The sequence below is a fragment of the Macaca thibetana genome, chromosome 4, assembly GCF_024542745.1.
Source record: "Macaca thibetana thibetana isolate TM-01 chromosome 4, ASM2454274v1, whole genome shotgun sequence".
Lineage (NCBI taxonomy): Eukaryota > Metazoa > Chordata > Mammalia > Primates > Cercopithecidae > Macaca > Macaca thibetana.
Window position 1 is genome coordinate 86,492,487 of NC_065581.1, and position 15,380 is coordinate 86,507,866.

General features: G+C 43.3%; 1 pseudogene across 1 annotated transcript; it reads right to left on the minus strand.

Moving 5' to 3' along the window:
- Nucleotides 1–10,034: 10,034 nt before the first annotated feature.
- Nucleotides 10,035–11,688, minus strand: LOC126953833 (histone deacetylase 3-like; annotated as a pseudogene). The gene has a single exon (XR_007725372.1). The product of XR_007725372.1 is annotated as a histone deacetylase 3-like (transcript).
- Between the last annotated feature and the right edge of the window lie 3,692 nt (nucleotides 11,689–15,380).

Here is a 15,380-nt window from a genome sequence, read left to right on the forward strand (position 1 = left end):
AAATATAGCAAATTGCCTGTTGATTGTGTATCATACAGCATTTTTGCATTGAAGGAAACGACTTATTTCAGACACCTGGGGAGGGGCTTTATGGATAACATCCATGTGGAGATGCTTGAAAATATTGTTTCTTATACCAAAGTGAATGGATGTTTTATGCTTGTGTGATGCGATAACTATGATTCTTCTTATTTCATTTATTTCTCATTTAGAAGGTATCATGGTGCTAAGTCTCTGATACAAGCAGTTATCTTTAAAAAAAAAAAGAAAAGGCAGTGATTTGAACTGAGTGGTGGGAATAAAAGTATGTCCCACCTCATCACCACCCCACAGGATTTATGTGTTCTTTTAATGGGTCTGGTTTGTGGCTAGTTTCGCCTTCATTGGTTTCCAGCTGAAAGTGCTGGTGGGCAGCTGCTACAGATGATTAATACTTTCACCTAGCCTCCCATATTCTTATTGTTAACATTAAATTACATTTGCCTTAAATTTTTATTCAGTTTCTTCATTGGTTGTCAGATGTTTGTAACTTTTTTCCCCAAGGTCCACCATGTTTCTTCACAGCAGCCGTGGTAATTATTAGGATAGTAGGCATATCTGGGGTTTACACTGCCTGTTTCCTTGAAAAAGATTTTTTCAGTTTCATGTCTATAGTTACTTCAGATAGTGTAACATTGCCATACTTAGCGTAACTATAATAAAAATAACCACAATTATGCAGAATAATCATTTGAACATTTCAAAGGAGATATAAAGAGAAATAGACTGGGCATGTTGTCTCACACCTGTAATCCTAGCACTTTGGGAGGCTGAGGCAGGTGGATGGCTTGAGCCCAGGAGTTCGACACCAGCCTGGGCAAGGTGGCGAAACCATGGCGAAACTTTATTTTTAAAAATGGCGTTGGGAGGCCGAGACGGGCGGATCACGAGGTCAGGAGATCGAGACCATCCTGGCTAACATGGTGAAACCCCGTCTCTACTAAAATATACAAAAAACTAGCCGGGCGAGGTGGCGGGCGCCTGTAGTCCCAGCTACTCGGGAGGCTGAGGCAGGAGAATGGCGTGAACCCGGGAGGCGGAGCTTGCAGTGAGCTGAGATCCGGCCACTGCACTCCAGCCTGGGCGGCAGAGCAAGACTCCGTCTCAAAAAAAAAAAAAAAAAAAAAAAAAAAAAAGGCGAAATTTTATTATTTAAAAAAAGAGAGATAAAGGGAAATAGGTCCAAATTCCTATCTACAAAAGCTTACAAAGCCTTGTCTTATTTATTTTTTAGAAGAGTCTGGGCCGATGAATACTTTTTAAAAAGTTGGCTTTTAAAGCATATGCAGATTTGATCCTTGCTTTCCTTACCCGATGGGACCCTTTTTGAGCTTTTGGCTATTGTCAAGAAAATATAGCAATTAAATCCCATTATAATAGTTACAGAAATGTAGTACTTACAGTGGCAGGTACTATTCTAAGTGTGTTATTTATGTTAATTGATTTAATTTAAAAATACAGAGATCTTCACTTAGGGTATGACAAAATAAATTTTATTCCACCAAGGGGAGTGGGGTGTGGAGGTGAGGGTTGGCTGGTTCTAACAGGATTTCCCCCATCCTTTGCTGCAGCTGCAACTATTTCTATATAACTCTGGGCTGTAACCCTCCACCACACCCTCTGCAACCTCCTCACAGTGCTGTGGGAACCCCTCCAGTGTCTCTTGCATCCTGCAGGCAGCAGGGTTCTTGGCTTGGACTCACACGGTTCTTTCAGCCAGAATCAGAGGTAATCTGCAGAAGCTATAATATCTCACCGAGGTTAGTAATTGGACAAAACTACGGAACTCTCAGGCTGCGAGGAGCTTTTTGCATTAGACTAGTGGGTGGGTCTGATGCTTTTTGGCTGCTGGGGCGCTCAAGAAAGGATTGAAAGAGAAAGACAAGGAGAGTCCTCAGAAATGGGGTGCCACTGCTTCTAAGGTTGTGCATGCTCTCTTAGGAAGTTGTGTAGATTAGGCCAGTGCCTGATGTCACCTCTCCTGGGCAGAGAGAGGACAGAAAGCCATTAGAGGACAGAAGGCCATTGGTTTGGGTGTTTATTTTATGTCTGCTGCATCTCATAAAGCCCCTGGGCTATGGAAGGAGAGTTTAGGTTGCTCTGGACAGAGTATGGGCTTCTGAGTCAGAGTGAACTTAAGTTTGGCCCCTTTTGCTGCTGCTTATTACCTGTGTAGATGTGGGCAAGTTACCTAATCTACATTCTTCATCTTTTCATCAAATTCAATAAATATTAAGTGCCTGCTATATGTGGCTGATATAGGCTTGAAAAAAACAATTTCTATTCTCAAGGAAACAGAGAGGGTGACAAACAGTAAACAAAATGAATTAATACATTATGTAGATGGCAATAAGTGCTAAGACTGCAGTTTTAAATGGGGTAGTCAGAGAAGGCATCACTGGCTAGGTAACATTTGTACAAACACCTGTAGGACCTAAGGGAGAAGGCTGTTTCACTAGCTGGTGATAAGAACATTCCTTGTAGAGGGACCGTAGTACAAAGCCTTGAGGCAGGGGTGTACCTGGTGTGCTGGAGGAGGAGCAAGGAGGCTGGTGTGGCCAGAGCAGAATGAGCCAGGGGAGCAGGAGATGATGTAATCAGAGAGGTAAGTGGGGAGCAGATGCTGGAGGACTTTGGAGACCATTGTCCAGACCTGGGTGCTTATTCTGGGTAAAATGAGAAGCCACGGTGGTGGTGAGGGAGAGGGTGTTTGAGTAGAAAAGTGACATGGTCTGACCTGAGGTTTAAAGGATCACCTTGGCAGTTGTATTGAGATAGTGTGGGGAGGGGAAAGGAAGGATGGAAACAGAAAGACCAGGCACAGGGCTGTTCAGCATCCAGGTGAGAGGTGATGGAGGCCTGCATCAAGATGGGAGTGGTAAACCAGGGAGAATGGTCGTATCCATTTAATAATAACCAGCTGATGGGATTCTGAGGTTAAATGGGACGCGTAGGGAACATGGGCTTGTAGCTTCTCCACAGAGGGTAGCTGCTGCTCTTATTATTGAGACTCTTGTTATAGGACAGTCTCTCTCTTTTTTTTAAAACAAGGTCTTGCTCTGTTGCCCAGGCTAGAGTGCAGTGGCATGATCATAGCTTGTTGCACCCTTGAACTCCTGGGCTCAAGAGATCCTCTGCCTCAACTTCTTAAGAAGCTGGGATACAGATATGTGCTACCCACCTGGTTAAATTAAAAAAAAATTATACAGATGTGGCCTTGCTATATTGACCAGGCTGGTCTCGAACACCTGGACTCAAGCAATCCTCCTTTCTTGGCCTCCCGAAGTACTAGGATTATAAGTGTGAGCTACTGTGCCTGGCTGAAGGACGGTCTTGAAGTAAAGGAAACAAATTGGGGATTTGCCCATCCAGTCTGCAGCAGCAGTGTGGGGAATAGAACTCAGACATGCTGGCTTTAAACCATATAGAAGGCTTCCTGCCTTTCGCTTTAATGAAAATTCTAAATCACCGTGCAACCACAGCCTGGAAATGCTCAAAGAAATCGCGCACACGTCACAGAGCTCCTGACATCACAGCTTCTTTTTTTGGCCCCACCTTATACCATGTGAGCTTTAACTGTAAAGTAGCGAGCTTGGTTTCCATGAGTCACATGTGTCCACAGGTAAGTTTTGTGGCTGTTTGGCCAATTATGTCAATTTCAGATTAGCTTTTATGGTTTTAGTTTCCCTGTATGTCCTCCCCTCACACTTTCTTCTCTGCAGGCAGAGTTGGTCTAACCCTGACCACCCGGGGGCTATGCTGGCTCTCCATTTCCTTACCAGGCGTCTGTATTTCTGCCTTCTCCGGGGGCTGTCCTCCCGTATGCACCATCTGTGCAATTTCAGCACTTATCACCCATCCTGAAGTGCTCAGTGATTGAGTAGTTGGAAAATATACAGTGGAGAGATCATTGTATTTTCATTTTTTATTGTTCTTAAAAGATACGGGATTTCTGTTGTGATTAAGTAAGGGATCAGTCTAGGAAACAGCAACTCCTCTAGGCATTTTAAGCAGAAGGAGACAGAATTGAGTGCTCACAGAGTCACTGGCAGGGCTGGGCCCTCAGAGCAACTCCTAGAAGAGTGAAGATCTGGTCCTCTGGCAGGCCTGCCAACTCACAGGACATTAACTGGAGCTATAGGTTCTAGAACCCACTCTTTGCTGGTTCCGAAGTTCAGGAAGCCTGAATGGAGAAGGGTCTGCCACTACAGTGCCTCCTGGCACTCGAGAGTGGCCCTAGAATGTGGTTACAGAAAACCTACCCATTTTGTGCAGTCATGATGGAAAACCATATGGAGGCTCCTCAGAAAATTCAGAATAGAACTGCATTGTAATCCAGCAATCCCACCTCTGGGTATATATCCAAAGGAAATGAAATCACTGCCATGAAAAGATATCAGCACCCCACGTCTGTTGCAGCATTACTTAAAATAGCCAAGATGTGGAAATAACCTGTGTCCACTGAATAAAGAAAATGAACCCCAATGGTATATTATTCATCCTTAATAAAGGAGAGCCTGCCATTTGCGAAAACATGGATGAACCTGCAAGACATTATGCTAAATGAATAACCAACCACAGAAAGATAACTACTGCATGATTCCACTTATACGTGGAATCTTAAAAAGTCAAACTCATAGAGTAGGAAGGTAGTTGCGGGGGCCGGGGGAGGGCGGTGGAAGCAATGGGAAGATGTTAGTCAAAGGGTATAAATTTTCAGTTATAAGATGAGTAAGTTCTGGAGATCCAGTGTGCAGCATGGTGACTGCAGTTAGTGTATTGTACTTGAAAATTGCAAGGAGAGTAGATCTTAAGTATTCTCACCACATACAAAAGTAACTGAGGTGATGGATGTGTTAATTAGCCCGATTGTGGTAATCATTTAGGAATGTATGCATATATCAAAACATGTTTACCTTAAATTTACACAATTTTATTTATTTTTATTTTTTGAGATGGAGTCTCTGTCACCCAGGCTGGAGTGCAGTGGCACAATCTCAGCTCACTGCAGCCTCCACCTCCCGGGTTCAAGCTATTCTCCTGCTTCAGCCTCCTTAGTAGCTGGGATTACAGGCATGTGTTACCATGCCTGGCTAATTTTTGTATTGTTAGTAGAGACGGGGTTTCACCATGTTGGCCAGGCTGTTCTCGAACTCCTGACCTCAAGCGATCCGCCCGCCTTGGCCTCCCAAAATGCTGGGATGACAGGCGTGAGCCACCACCCCCAGCCTAAATTTGTACAATTTTAATTTGTCAGTTATACCTCAATGAAGCTGGACAAAATGAAACAAAAGCCCACCTCCCATTCCACAGTTTGCTTGCCAGCCAAAAGCTGCCTAGAGAAGGCCTCTGCTTCACTTCCTCCTCCCTAATTTTGCACAAGTGACTTTAGTTGGTTCACATCCTGATCTCTAGCTGCAAAGTGTGGAGCCTGAAAAATGTAGTGTTTAATTTTCTGTCCTCTCCAACTAGGAGGCAGATGAGGTAAGATTAAACAAGCGAGTCCCTAGTCCGCCTCACCTCGTGCTTGTCTGTGGTGAATACTGCAAGGGCCTCTCCTTCTAGGTGTGTTGGTATTGGCCAGTGTTGAGGATTCCATATGCAGTATAAATAAGACTCTCTGCTAAACACTGAATCCATCTGTCAATATTTTCCAAGCTTATCTCCAGTACATTACTGTGTGCTTTGTAACAAGGTAACTTTTATTATCAGTCAACATTGTGATGACCACCTCTGATATCTGTAAAATAAACAAAGTGGGCTCCAATCACTGACAGGCAGATTTTGGTTTGTTTATATTTGAAGAAAATAATGAGTCTGTATTTCTATTGAATGCATAATTTTTTTATGGTTCATATCATTACATAAAAAGACTGGGCTAGTTGCATTATTTATGTAAAAATACATTCTCGATGTTGGATATGAACAGCAATTTTAGCATACTCTTCACTATAAAAATATGCAGGGGTGGATGTTAAGTATAGGTAAATAGCAAGGAAAGCACAAGCCGGCATCAGCACTGGTTTTACCAGTCCGATTTCTCTGGAGTACAGAATTACCCATTTGTTGCAGCTCTATGTTGAGCATGTTACTGTGAAAGTTAATCAGTTTCTTTAACCATTAGCTGATAAAGCAGCAGGGAATTAAGCTAGCCTAATTAGTTTGGGAACTAAATCAGGCAGAACAAACAGAGCACGGGGTAGCAAATGGATGTTTGGTGGCCTCATTGGAAGAAATAGGTTACCTTTGATATTATGGTAATTCCATTCCTGAGAAGTGCCCTTTCCTGATAAAAACTGAAATTGGCAGATCAGTGTCTATTTGAAAATTGGGAGTTGGGATAAAATAAAGTAGCACATACACATCTAATCCTACTTTATACATACATACATATACTATAAAATGTATGTAGTAAATGCTCCAAAGATATCTGCTTCCAAAAGACTATTTTCCTTGGCACTTCTTTCAAATCATTTTATTATTCAGGAAACTTTCCTGTAGCTGTGTCCTAGACTGATCCAGCTGCCAGTTTTATATTATGCAGCCTACACTTTCCCCCCCCAAGTTTGATTATGAAAATGTTCATACATACAGCAAAGCTGACTTCTACAGTGAACACCTGTATACCTACCGCCTGCATAAATTCTATATTAAACTTGCTTTATCACCTGGATACCACCTGTATTCGTTATTTATTGCTGTATAACAAATTACCCCAAACTTAGTACTTTATTTAAAACAATAAACGTTTAGTATTCTGCACTATTTCTGTGCATCAGGAATCCAGGAGTGGCTGGGTGGTTCTGGCTCAAGGTCCTGTGTGAGGTTGCAGTCTAAGACATTGGCTAGGGCTGCAGTCTTCTGTGCTTTGATTGAGCCTGGACAATCTGCCTCCAAGAGGTCTCGCCCACTTGGCTGTTGGCTTGAACCTTAAAGGATAGCCCAGGGCAGGGACAAATGGGTGTTGACAGTAAGTGACCTGGAAGTGATGAGAGTTGGGGAAATCAGGGAATTCCCAGGAGGTGGAATTTGCCATAGCGTCCCAGCCAGGGCACAGGTGCAGAAAGAGAAAGAGAGCATGACTCAGAGATACACATGGAGGGCAAAAAGGATTTCCGACAGAAAAGATAGATTACACTGGGGAGGTGGCTTTAATGGCTCCTAAAGGGAGGATGCCTCAGCTACTGAGATTGAAATTGTTGGACATGGTCATCAACATTAGAAAAACAGCAGCACTGAGATTTATTTTCCTGGTTACCTATATTTTTTTCACATATTTAATGTGTTAAACTGAGGTTGAAATATTGTGAATGGCCCCCACTTTTTAAAGCTTTGCCTTACTGGGAGATTTTTTTTAAAAAATCTCATGACACATCTTGCTAATTTTTAAATTCGTATTCCTGTTCCTGACCCCAGAATAGGGCCAAACTAGACAACAGATCTGTGGGAATGTTCGGCTCTCCATAAACCCCAAGGACTCCCCCAACACAGAGGTGCAGTACCCACCTGGGCCAAGGAGGGAAGGTACAGGTGAGGAGGGTGCTTCTAAAAGGTGTATGGAGCTGTTTGTTGAGGGCCATGAAGCTCTTGCACAGGGATGGGAGGAGACAACTCATCAGGGCTCTGGGTGGAGGCCAGCTGCCCTCCCTCTGAGCGACTGTGCACCCTCCCCACTCTCCCTGGGAGGCGGGCGCTTCCTTTGAAGTGCACCAGTGACCTGCCTCTCTCCTGGCTGCTTCCTGATGGCTTGCTCGCAGAAAGTGGGCTAGGGTCGGCTTGCCCAGAGGGGCGCATCCAGGTGAGGTTTGCCTTTTGGAACCAGCTAGGGAATGTCTTGGTGCTCCCTTGATTTGAAGGGGAGGACCATCCTTTATTGGCAAAGAACAGAGAGCAAACAATGAAAGGACCACAGTGGGCCAAGTCAATGACCCATGAATAAAGAATTCCAAGCTTTTAGTGCTGGAGAGCCTTCACTTAAAGATAAGAACGAAACATGAAGCCAAGGGACCGGACAACTAGTTCAAGGGCGGGCTAAGTAAGACGTGGAAGTCCTGGTTTTCTGTTACTAAGGGCTGCAGTTTATTTTATGCCTACTTTGTATGTGTTGGATTCTGTAGAGTGATACTTCACACAGTGCCAATTCATTATATTACACAGATAAAACAACATTGCCTTTATTTTTTTTTTCAAAATAATAGAAGTTATATGGTACTTATGGCATTAGCACTTGCCAGGTTCTGTTCTCCATTCCTTACAGATAGAATCCTCTTTAATCTTCTAACAGACCTATGAGGTGAATACCATTACTTTCCCCATTTTATGGATGAGGAAACTGAGGCCCAAAGAGGTCAAGTTAACTTCTCCCAAGTAATGTGGTGATGTCTAGATAGTGAGTGATAGCATTGGGATTTAAGCCAAGTATGCTGACTTCCCAATCCACATTCTTAACCACACTATACCTTAATCGCCTGTGCAAACATTAGCACTGTTTACTGGCTTTTCAAAGCTTTCTGTTTTCCAGGCATGTGATGGGCTTGTGTTTCCTGGCCTCCTTGTGTTTTTGGAGCCATGTGACTACTTCTAGCCATGTTGAGAGAAGTATGCTATATCAATTTTGGGCTGAGTTGCTCAGTCACCAGTGTGTGACACTCCAGATCCTTCTTGCCCTCTGCTGTGGAGACTGGCAAAGCTCCAGATGGTGGTTGCTCTGTCAGTCTGGGCAAGTTGGAGAGGAAACAGCCTCAGCCAGCCCTAAGTGGATGTAGCATAAATGCAAAATCAACTTGTTATTTAGCTACTGAGATTTGGGACTTGTTACCACAGCATAATTTAGCCTGTCTTTAGTCACGTAATAATCTCTGATGTGCCTAACATTTTAAGGGGCACATTAGTAAATAGGTTGGGCACTTAAAAGTCTTTCCGAATAGTTTATTTTTTTTTTAGCCTCATTGGGAAGCTTTCATGTTCTTCCTTATATACAGAAAGCACCTGGTACTGTGGCAATAGCATAGAGCAGAGCTTGAGATGCAAAGTTCTGTTTTTTGGTCCTTATTTTTGTTAATTCGACAGCTTTATTGATATCTAGTTCACATACCATAAAATTTACTTAAAGTGTATAATTCTGTGGGTTTTGGTATAGTCATAGAGTTGTGCAATAATCGTCACAATTAATTTTAGAAGACTTTCATCACCTTCAGAAGAAACCTGTACTTATTAGCAGTGACTCCCATTTCCCCCCAATCTCCCTGGCCCTCGTCTACTACTGATATAATTTCTGTCTCTATGTATTTGCCTTTTCTGGACATTTTATATAAATAGAATCATATGAAATGTAAGTTCCACGAAGGATCTTTGCTTTGCTCTATGCTGTAACTCTGGCACCCCTCGCAGTACCTGCACATAGTAGGTGCTCAGTGTTATATCTGTTGGGTAATTGAGTGGTTGCTGAAGGTTGGAGCGGAGAGCTAGATGGTGATGGCTGGTGTTGCTTAGCATTGCCCTGGACAGGTAATAAAGGGAGCAGTAGAATCACCTGCTGACATCTCCTCTTCATCCAGAGACTTCTGTGTCAGGGCTTATTATGAGGATACAATCATAGGCCCAGTGAAAGCAGCTGCCCTTGATATGGGGTTAGTCATCTATAAAACACCCCATTGCAAGGCTGAGGTCATGAAGGGGTATGAGTGGGCCCACCACAGCCCGATTCCTCTTCCTTCATAGACTCTTCCCAAATACTCACTTTTCTCAGGACCTCACTGGATTCCTTCTCCTCTCTGATTCCTGGCTACCTGGCCAGAGCTATGGGTTGTAGCCATTTCTTAGAGGCACACCCTAAGGCATAGGGAGATTCCTGCTACTGCTCTGAGTAGTGCTGCAGCCATTCCTGGCTTGCTGGTCTGGATTTTCTACCCCTACCTGCAGACCCAAGCCTGGGTACCCTGTTTACTTTAAGTACTCATCTTGCATTATTATTATTATTATTATTATTATTATTTTTACAAAAATTACTGCCTTAGTTTTTGGATCAAAACAGTGGTAAAATGGACATAAAGCCAAAAGTGAGAACAGAACATTTTCATATCCTCCCCACACTTGAAAACATACTTCCCATCATCTGGGATTCAGGTGTTAGGGAGCCATAGCGCCTGCCAAATCCCTCTCTCTTCATCTTCCCTGGAAGCAAGGGGAGGAGGAAGTCAGAGACAATCTCAGTCCTTGTCTACCCATTCGTCCCTCAAAATCTCTGGGTTGGAGTGAAGCAGAGAAGAAATAAGGGACAAGGGGGGCTAGGGACTGACCTCCAGGGCCCACTGACAATAATGTCCCATATAGCTATCCTTGTCCGTATCTCATCCCTAATAGGTACCATTGTCAGTCCTTGGGAGAGAGAGGAAAAGGGGGTGGATGGTTCGAGAACCAAATGTGGTCTCCAGACTCTTTCCCAGAGTCAGCAAAAGCCCTGGGGTGACCACTCCAGGACTCTAGGAGCCACTCCTTTTCCCTCCAGTCCAACCAAGAGGTGAAAAGAAATTCCTTGGGACACAGCATCCCAAGCCACTCTTAAATCTCCACGTCGCTTTCCTTGTCGTTGTTATGGTCTCCATCACAGAACTCATTGGGTGCCTCTGGCCTGCTATAGTTCTCCTCAGGACCCCTGTCCTCCGCATTAGCCTCATCAGTCCTGTCATAGGTCAGGAGGTCTGCAGGCACGTCATGAATCTGGACACTAGGTGCATGGTTCAGCATCTTCAGGTTTTCAAAGATTGTCTGGCGGATCTGGTCCAGATACTGGCGTGAGTTCTGATTCTCGATGCGGGTGCTGACATCTGGATGAAGTGTGAAGTCTGGGGCAAAGTACTCGAAGTATTCACTATAGGGAAGCTCCTCACTAATGGCCTCTTCTACCAGCAGCGATGTCTCATATGTCCAGCAGCGGGCAACATTTCGGACAGTATAACCACCACCACCCAGCACCAGTAGAGGGATATTGAAGCTCTTGACATATTCGACACATTCCCCATGCCCTCGGATGCTGAGGTTAAAGCAGCCCAATCGATCACAGCCCAGAGAGTCAGCTCCACACTGGAGCACAATGCATGTGGGTTGGTAGAAGTCCATTACCTGGTTGATAACTGGCTGGAAAAGGTATTTGTAACTCTGGTCATCAATGCCATCCCGCAGGGGCACATTCAGACAGTAGTAGTGGCCACTCTCTGCCCCGACTTCATACATGTCACCTGTGCCAGGAAAAAAGTAATTTCCCTATTTGTGGAAGAACACCGTTATGACCTGGTCAGTGAGGTAGAAAGCTTCCTGAACCCCGTCACCATGGTGGATGTCAATATCAATGTAAAGCACCTGAGGGTGGTACCTCAAACTTCTTGGCATGGTGCAGACCACCAGCCCAGTTAATGGCAATATCACAGATCTTGTTGTTCAGCTGGGTTGCTCCTTGCAGAGATGTGCCCGTGTAACGTAAACAGAACTCAAAGAGCCCGGAAAACACTGGGGATCATCTTATAGAGACTGTAATGCAGGACCAGGCTATGGGTCAATGCCAGGTGATGGGGCCTCATAGGGTGTCCAGCTCCGTAGTGGAAGTTGTGCACGTCAGGGTCGTAGAAATAGGCCACGGTCTTGGCCATGGCGCCAGCGGGAGCAGGCCCCGCGCCTCCACTGCCTGCTGCCAGCCCCTCCAATCTTGCATTATTTAAGACTATAAGGAGGCAAAGTAGTTAGTGGTTAAAGGCATAGTCTGTGGGGTCAGGCACTCTGAAGCTTCAGGGTCAGATCTGGCATTTATTAGCTGTGAACCTCTGGGTGAGTTACTGAACCTTTTTTAGCCTTTATTTCTAATCTGTAGAATGGGCATATGAATAGTAATATGAATAGATTTGTAAGGGTTACATAGAATAATGCATATAAAGTGCTTAGTGCAGTGCCTGGCCCAGGAAAATGTTTGCTATGGCTTTTGATATAATCTAATTTGGTCCTGATATTGTTGATGTCACTATTCCCTAGGGAACAAAAGAACTACATTTTTTCTGTTTTAGGATTGCCTTAATGATTTGCTAAATGATTTTGTGGCAAATAACTGAATTCCCGTGCTTGTCATCTTCTGAAAGGGAAGTCAAGGGAAATGAATAGAGAAATGTGGCCACAGCAGAGACCAAAGAACCTCAGAGTGTTTTTTGAATTTTTAAAAACATTAAATTTTTTTTTTTGTAGACGAAGTCTCACTCTGTTGCCTAGTCTGGTCTTGAACTCCTGGGCTTAGGCGATCCTCCCACCTCGGCCCCCCAAACTGCTGGGATTACAGACCTCAGCCTCACAGTTTGGTCTTAGATATGGTCCTGATTGTGGGTTACCTTGACTGTTCTTTGAGTCCTGGAGAAGTCAAGATGAAAGCAGTTACAAGGTCATATGATAAGCCTGTATGGGCCATGTAGGTAGACTTCCATGCATAGATGGTATAGAAAAGTAAAAATGATCTTCTACTTTGACCATTGTTACTCCCAACATAAACTTACAGCAATAGTCTTAAATGCCAGTAAATTCTGTATTTGTAAAACATCCAGTAGAGAGGTTGGGTCTCCTAATGAACAAAGGAAAGTTTGCAGTGTTAAGTGTTATACAGATATGTCATCGCACTCTATTCTCTCCACTCCCACATGAACTACCATGGGACAAATCTAAGCCACCTCTTGGTTTTGGTCTCAGAACAAGTGTCATTCTCCAAGTTGCGGGGCAGAGTTCAGTCATGGGTTTTTGGGATCCCATGCTGTCGTTGGGAGCCAGCTGTGCAGCCTGGAGTGTGGGGCTGTGGCCAGGGTGGGTACAGGGAGCAGCATCTGTGTTTGCTGTTGGGGTGAACCTGTACTTTGACTGGAGGAGATATTTTCAGTGCTTTACCAGTATTAGTGAAGCATATAATTGAATTTCCTGAAAGTGTCAGAAATACCAGTAAGCTTAGCAAATGGCTGTGCAGCATGTTGCACATTAATATCAATTTTAATAAAAATACTGATTGGGATAGATTTCATAGCTAATCTAGAAAAGGTAATAATCCTTGTTGGTCTTAGAAGAGTGAATGGTTTCCACTCAGAAAATTCAGATCTGGGGGCTCATAGTTCATAGCTGTTTTTTTCTTTTCTATTTCTCTCCTCCCTCCCTCCCTCCCTCCCTCCCTTCCTTCCTTCCTTCCACCCTCCCTCCCTCCCTCTCTTTCTCTCTCTCTCTCTCTTTTCTTTCTTCTCTTTCCTTTCTTTCTTTTCTTTCCTTTCCTTTCTCTTTCGTTCTTTCCTTTCTTTCTTTCCTCTGTTGCCCAGGCTGCAGTGCAGTGGTGGGATCATTGCTCACGGCAGCCTTTAATTCCTGGGCTCAAGGGATCCTCCTGCCTCGTCTCCTCAGTAGCTGGGACTATAGGCATGTGCGACCATGCCTGGCTAAATTTTAAAAAATATTTTTTAGAGACAGAGTCTCACTATGTTGCCCAGGCAGGTCTCAAGCTCCTCAGTTTCCTGAGTAGCTGGGATTACAGGTATGAACCACTGTTCATGGCTGTCATGGCTGTTTTTTCTTTTTAATTTTCAATTAAAATATATACCAAATGAAAAGTGCACAAACCGTAAACATACAGATTGATGAATTTTCACAAAGGGAATGCACTCACATAACTACCACCCAAATCAGGAAGTTGAAAACTGCCAAATTTCCAGTATCCCCCCTCCCAATCCCTACCTGCTTTCCCCTCCAAATCACTCTCTTGACTTATAATGCAATCGATGACTTCTGTCTGTTTCTGAATTCTATATAAGGAGAATCATATAGCGTATCCTTTTTGTATCTGGCCTTTTTTGCTTAGCAGGATATTTGCAAGATTTATCCACATGGGTATGAATAGTAATAGTTTATTGATTTACATTCTTATATAGTATGAATATATATCACAGTTTATCCCTTCTATTCATGGCCGTTTTGGTTGTTTTACAGTTTTAAAAAATTATTTATATTTTAAATTTCATTTTCAACTTTGTATACTGTTAAATTACCAAACAATAAACTACTTAAGAACATAACCTAAATATTTTGGTTAACTACATTCTGGAGCGGAAAGGCATTAGTGTTAGTCTTAGGTGGCAATGAGCTTCACAGAGACACACAGAGAAAGCAAAGTGAAGAACAAGGCAGTCTCTCCCTATTTATGGCATGGCAAAGCGATTCAGAATGCATTCGCTATTTCTATAGATAAATTTTCTAAAGTATAATGTGGGAAAATTTAATGTTCCAATTTGTGAAAACAAGAATTATCAGACTGTCACATTTCAATGACTTAAGTAGCCAAACCATACATCAAGCTTGTCTAACCCATGGCTGGTGGCCACCATATGGCCCAGGATGGCTTTGCATGTGGCCCAGCACAAAGTTGTCAACTTTCTTAAAACATTATGAAGGGCCGGGCGCGGTGGCTCACGCCTGTAATCCCTACACTTTGGGAGGCTGAGGTGGGTGGATCACCTGAAGTCAGGAGTTTGGAACTGCCCCAGCCAACATGGTAAAACCCCGTCTCTACCAAAAATACAAAAAGTTATTCAGGCATGGTGGCATGCACCTGTAATCCCAGCTACTCAGGAGGCTGAGGCAGGAGAATCGCTTGAACCTGGGAGGCAGAGGTTGCAGTGAGCTGAGATTGTGCCACTGCACTCCGGTTTGGGTGACAGAGCAACACTCCATCTCAAAAAAAAAAAAAAAAAAAAAATTTTTTTGGAGTTTTTGTTTTGTTTTGTTTTAAGCTCATCAGCTATTGTTAGTGTTAGTGTATTTTATATGGGGCCCAAGACAATTCTGCTTCTTCCAATGTGGCCCAGGGAAGATTGGACACACCTGCCATAAATGGAATTACAATGTTGTGCATAAGATATCCTCAAAAGACTGTCATAATGTATTTTGTGGAAATAGTTCTCTTCATTTCTATGATTAGATGGATTACCAATAATTTATAGTTCATTATTATGAGTAATGCTGCAATGAACATTCCCCATACGTCCTTTGGTATACATGTTTGTATTTCTGTTGATTATATACCTAGAATTGGAATTGTTTGGGCATGGGATACATAGATGTTTGGCACTAACAAACAGTTTTCTAAAGTGCTTATACCAGTTTACATCCCCAGGCACAGGTGTTTAAAAAGTTAGCATTGCTCCAGATCTGTGTCAACCATGGTGTTTCCAGTCTTTTAAAATTTTAGCCCTTGTCTGGGCATAGTGGTTTTACTTCCTATTTCCTTGATGACTTTTGAAGTTGAGCACCTTTCCGTATGCTTATTGGCTGTCTGGATA